The 6,436-nt window shown below is 38.6% G+C and overlaps 1 pseudogene; it reads right to left on the minus strand.

The window, feature by feature from the left end:
• Window positions 1-5,186: 5,186 nt before the first annotated feature.
• LOC147446791 (uncharacterized) lies at window positions 5,187-6,216 on the minus strand (annotated as a pseudogene).
• Between the last annotated feature and the right edge of the window lie 220 nt (window positions 6,217-6,436).

A 6,436-nucleotide genomic window follows, 5' to 3' on the forward strand; every position in this document is an offset into this window, starting at 1 on the left:
GGAAGAATAACAAATTAAGTGTAGCAGGCTGATACATGAGCTAATAGCAGCCTTGTGAGGCCTATTGCTATTCTTTTTTATGAATTCTACAAGTGGTAATTTTAGGAAATCCCTTTTCCAAACATACCTAAGGTCATAACCACCAATAGATGGGGTATGAAGGGAGATAGAAAGGTTAAGGAATTGAATCGATGTGAAAAAATCCCCATTGGGTGTGATGATGTCATGTAAAGATGTGGGTTCAATTGTAAGGTAGTGAGGATAAATTTTAAAAAAAATCTTTGAGGAAGTCTCTATTGTTGATACTAAGTAGGTCATCCATATAATTAAAGGTATGCCTGAATTGTGAAACATTATTTTTGCAAGATTCTATGTTTTTGAGGAACCAATTGTATTCAAAGAAAGCAAGGTAAATATTTCATATAAGTGGAGAACAAGAGAATCCCATGGGGATGCCTAGGCATTGGTTGAAGCACAAACCACGGGAGACTATAGTGCGGTTACAAAGCAGCCAGGAAATGAAAAAGCAGAGCTTAGCTTCATTGAAGTGTAAGGAGTGTAAAGAGTGATTTTTTTTTGTCCACTTGGGTTTTTTGGAAAGAGAGATGTAAAATTTTTTCTTCTTTCTAGCATTGGAGAAGGCCATTTTAATTACTTTGGCAAGAATGGTCTTAAGGCCAAGATCCCCTTCAAGGGGAATGTTTTTATAGCATTGTGTAATGTCAGCAGACAAAATGTGGAAGATTTGCTGAGGAAGCTTCAGCGAGACTTTTGTAGAGTTTTTTGTAAGCCAAAAAGGATTGTACTGAATATGAAGTCTTGGCCGATTTTCTGTTTAGTGGCACAAATAAGTTCAAATTTGGCTAGTATAAGGTCAAGGCATAGCGTAATATCCCTGGTGATATCTGTGAAGATACTATTGGAAGCATCAGATATCCATCTGAACTTGTGCTTATGAAATTTATAGGTGGGAAATAATACAAGTAACTTAGTGTTCTGTAGAGGGTAGCCTAGATTTCCTTTAAGTGTTTTGTGATATTATCGGTAACAGTTTGTAGTGAAGAATTAATACTACAGAATTCCTTACCAGATACACGATCACGGGCGGTCTTCCAAGCAAGGTATTTGCAAATAATAGTAGGACAGTTAGAACTTTTGTCAAGCCCGACAACAAACCATTTATCAGAGATTTTTTGAAAATTAAAAGCTAGCTCAGATGTAAGCCAGGATTCATCAGATGATAACCATTTTCTAGGTAGTTGTGATATTTTTCAAAGGAAGCATTCCTTCACAACTTCCCTTAAGTCCGGTAGGACTGTCATCTCCAGTTGGAGAGCACTGACAAGGTCAGTGAGGCAACTTAGTATAGCTAATAGATCAAGGTAGGGGTTTTTGGGAAAGTTAGGTATATGATTGAGCCCTTTGGCCAAGATTCTACGTATTTTGATATTTTCAATAATGCTAAGATTATAGGTACAAACATGTCTACCATAAGCCTCAACATTTTTGCAAAAGGTGGTAAATTGAAAGCATGTACAACGGCGAATAGTGTTTTGTTGAAGAAAGTCATTACTGTAAACTAAATTCTTTATAGGATGTTGATACTTCCATCCTATGAGTATATTATCGAGTAATTTGTGATTGCCAAAAAACAGGTCAAAGCACTCACAAAAAATATTTTTTGGTTGAATCCAATCAAATGGTACATTGTGAAAGAGACAATGTATGTAGATGAATCCATTGTCCGGATTCACTTTGTCGAGCGTTCTTCTTCCACAAGGGCTTGTAGTAACCTACAGTATCACCAAGGATTATATATCAGGGAAATTCCTGATGGGGGGAATCCTGCCTCTACCCCTTGTGTAGCTACGAGCTTTTCCTCGGTTAGAGGAAGAGCTACGTTTTAGAAAGGAAGTGAAGGAGTTGAGAGTGGTAAGAGAGTTGGGTCTTTCAAGAGCAGAAGAATCATCCTCATCAATACAAGGTTTAAGTAGACTAATGATGATCTTAACGCCTTTAGAGTTAGCATAAGTAGTTAAGTAAATCCCAGGTTCATCAGATTTTAACTCCTTCAAGATATCCATCATCAATCCTTAGAAGATATTAAAGGCAATCTACGTAATTACAATTTTCTTAGCTTGGCGACCTAACTAGGAGCAAATGAGGGAGAGGTGTCACAGGCTTTTCTGGGAAGAGTAAGTCTAGATGGTTGAGGATAAACCAAATGGTATGATCAAACCACATGATGCTGGATTCACAAGAGGCTTTAGGGTTAAGAAATTTGCAGGCGCATTTTACATAGGGTCGAAAGACATACCAGATAGATTTAGTGTAAAAATCCAGATTACTCTTGGCAAATTCCATGTTTCCTTTGGTATGGACGTAGAGGCCCGTATTGGAGGGGCATTTGGAGTGTTCAATGAGATTGAGGTTGAATGGTGCTTTGATAAGCTCCCCTTTGTCCAGAAATTGTCCTCCTTTTAAAATCTTGAGTCTGCAGTCTTCCACAGTAGAGGCAGGTAGGTTGGCAAGGTAAACCCAAGCTTCACTCAAAATTGGTGCTAAGAAAGCTTTGTTGGGTAGGACCCAGAGTTGATGATCAACGGATTCAATTTCAATTTGTCTAACAAGTAGGATAGGAAAAACTTTGGAAATTTTTGGCACCATCTCCAGGAGGTTAGAGTCATTGAGGGAACAAAGATTACTCTGAAATTCTTTAACTACTTCAAGGGCTGCGCTATCCCGACAGAAGATACCACTAGTTTGTGGAATAGCAGGAGTAGCCGGTGTACAGACAAAAGAGTGATTGAGACCACACAACTTCCTCAAAAAGTTAGACACATCTAAACACCAAAGGAAGAAAATAAGGCAAGCTCTTGTTGGCATTGTGAGGAAAGTAGGGGAAGCTGGGCTATGTATTGGGTAATTAAATTCACTCCTTCCATGGAGTCTTTATCCAGAGTAGCCAATATTTTGACCCAAACATTGAAAAACAGAATATGTGAGACAGATAGTTTCTTGTCACAGGTAAGAGCCAAGTCATATATTAGTTGGGAAGCATCCAAGATGCTAATACATCTAAGTACAAGAGAAGTGGCCACTGAGAGGGGCTCCGAGGTCAATTCCAATCCTTGTGAGAGAGCAAGAGTCTATAATATTTTCAAAAAAGTGTGGTGAGGTCTACTATTACTTACCATAGTAAGTGATACAATCTTTGGCTTTCCTAGAGAGGAAGGGTCTAGTTCAAGCTGCCAAAGCATTCTTTGGTTTATAGTCCTTAAGGTAAAGCTTAATTTGTTTGAGAATCTTTGCATGATTCTCAGGGTTGTGTTTAGTACTCATGCGGGCTATCTTTCTATAGGGTATACAATCCTGAAAAGGGAACATTATAAACATAAATAAAGAAGAATCAGTAACTATAGCTTTTGGGCCTGCAAACCTTAAATCGGCAAAGTCAAGGACTATAGTAGCCGTGAGCAGGGGACCAGAAATAAAGTCTACGAAGGACCACCTAACACCAGTCAACCAGTCAAGGGATTACAGACTGTGGGTCTGCACGTCCTCGTGCGCTTCCTGGTTGGCTTGCACTGGAGAGATTTGAAATTGGTGGTGAATGTTGTTCTGAAGAGCTCTAAGCTGTTGGGTTGACTTGTTGGTGAATATGAGATTAGTCATTTGGGTTCAAGTAAAAGTAATTGGCTTGATTTATTATGGGAATAAAGAAAAATAAAAGGATATGTATAGTGCGTTAGGGTCTGTAAACCCTGGATGACCAATGGGGAAAAACCTCATGGGGAAAGTGCCCAAAGGTATGTGATCTTATTATGGGAATATACAATGGTGGGTGTTTGGGGACTGAATTGATTGGGCTTATATAAATAATGTGAAAGTGAATTGTTTAAGCCTTATATCCCTTGAAAAGGGTCGATGATCTGCCTTGAGTCTGGAGTTGTTTTGCTGCTACCTGTACCTGCAAGGTGTGTGCATTGGTGGAACAATAAAGAGTGCGTAATGCAAATGTCCAATTATGGGACATTCGATATGCTTGCACAGATTTATGCATGGGTAAGATTATGATGTGCGAGAGAAGTGTATTGATGGGTGCTCCTCAGAGTTTAATGTAGCTAAAAAAGTAAATTAAATTCACTTTACTAGCTTCCGTTACTCTCGAGAAGGGTGTTTGATGCAATGGTTACCACTCTCCTAATGTGTGCAAGTGCGTGTGTGTTTTGTTTTGAACACTTCGCCTTTCCACCATGATTAAAATAATACATTGACTATGCTCACCTATTCAGAATGAGAGACTTGATATAATTACGCTCAACTCTTCTAGCTGGATTTGTAGCCTAATTAGCTAGACTCAAAGACCACAGAAAAATATTAGGACTTGAAGCTTAGGTCTAACGCTTTGCTCATTTATTGGCTCAGCTGCCTGACTCTTGTTGACTTTTTTTTTTGACTTGATTATTGTCTTGAGCTCTCAACAAAGTATATATCTAGACATTTAGAGCTCAGATCTTCAAAAAGAGGGTTATTAAAGGACCATATTGGCAAAGTAGGTTTTTTCTGCCATACGTGGGTGACCTTGGTTGTCAAAATTGCTTGTTGTAACTTTTGGTCTATTATCTGAGAAGATTGGCTAGTTTCATTTTGTTGGAAATGGGAGATGACTTTAATCTTCTTCTGCTCATTTGTCTGCTTTGGCACCCATACGTATCTGCTATTTGTTGTTGGCTTATTTTTACAGACAACATATTGACTTTTTGGACCTATAACCTTTATCTGTCGGTGTTTGTAGCTGAAACTACCTTCAAGTTGTGTAAAATCTGGTCTTGGTGCCTTGGGTAGCCAGATTTGTTTTTGTCCTCTGTAATATCCCTGTGCTTGAAGTATATTTGATGGCACAAATATTTTTGTATGTACTTTTGTATTCAACTGTATCTGTTCCGTGCCATTTTTGGGAATCACGGTTGGTAAATTCCCTTGAAGATATGTAGGCCTTCTAGATTGAGAATCGTTTTTGAACCTGTTTCTAGCCCTGTTGTTCGATCTCCTATTTTGAGTTGAATTTGATCTTGATTTACTTGTTTGTTGTTTTGGTTTGAAGTTATTTGCTACTGTATAGCCTGATATCTTTGGTTTGGGTAACCAAACATTTGGTTGACCATTGTAGTAGCCTTGCTCTTCTAAGCTGTAGTGGGAGGCAATCCATCCAATTTGTTTACCTGAATTGCGGATAGTAGGATCATTTACCCAAACTGGATCTTTGACATTGATGTCATTGGCTTCAACATAGGTTTTGATTTGTTGCTTGTGTCTTTGTTTACTCATCATTGGGTATTTTGGGTGAAAGACCTTTTTATACTCTTGTCGAGGTTGTTGGTCTTGGTTTCCCTGGGGTGTTGAAGCCACTGATGTTTGCTTTGATTGTTTAACTGCATTTGTGACTTCCTTGTTGGACTTTTGTTCTTCGGAGGAAGAGGTTAAGCCTCCTTGGACTTTTGCTTTTCCCTTGTCTTCTGCTGATAAACGTCGAGATTTAATTACTTGGGATGTTTGTACCTTTTCTTGTTGATGACATGCTTTGGTGATTTCTGCTTTTAAACTGACTTGAACCGTCTTTTGTGCCTCTATTTTTGAACAACTGTTTGAGTCTTTAATTTCCTATGCCAGCTGGACAGAAGTAAGTTGACTCTTTTCTTCAGATGTAATGCTTACCGTGGCCTTTGGTTCACATTGCTCGTTATTGATCTCTTTGTTTGTCTTTTGATAGGCTCCATGTGCTTGATGCCCCATTTGCTTCTGATTGTTCAAGTTAATGATGATTTGTGTCACCTTCGGCTCTTTGGAATTTTCCACTGGCGAGACAATATTAGGATCTGACTTTATGACTGGCTCTGCTTTTTGATTCTTGCCATCATTTGAACACATTGAGATGTCTTTTTCTTGGTTTTGATACTTGATCTCTGCTTTTGTTGATTTTTTGGGTACATCCCTTAGCAATGAACTATCTATGCTATTAGCATTATTATGTAGAATCTTTGATTTCACATTTCTGCTTGTTGAAATCTTCAGTGGCAAGTCCTTGACTGCCCGCCCCTGCTCTGGTTCTAGATCACAAATAATTTCTTCATCCACTTCCTCCGACATTGAATCATCCGCTGCATCCTTGTCTGATCTTTCGACTTCACGCCTGCTAAATTCCAAGTTGACCATCTTTTGTAGCTGATCTTTTTTGGCAGCTTGATTTTCAATTAAAATATCATTGACTCCTTTGACCTCCAATATTTTAGTCATCAGTTTGTCTCTGGTATGCTTTGACAAGATATGCTTTCTTTCGGGCGACTTTCGACTTGGAGACTTGTTTAATGATTCTATTGGTTGCAGTCTGATACTGTCTTGGTTTTGCTGCTTCATCATATCTAAGTGCATCTTT

This window comes from Adiantum capillus-veneris, chromosome 11 (genome assembly GCF_014529385.1).
Source record: "Adiantum capillus-veneris isolate H3 chromosome 11, ASM1452938v2, whole genome shotgun sequence".
Lineage (NCBI taxonomy): Eukaryota > Viridiplantae > Streptophyta > Polypodiopsida > Polypodiales > Pteridaceae > Adiantum > Adiantum capillus-veneris.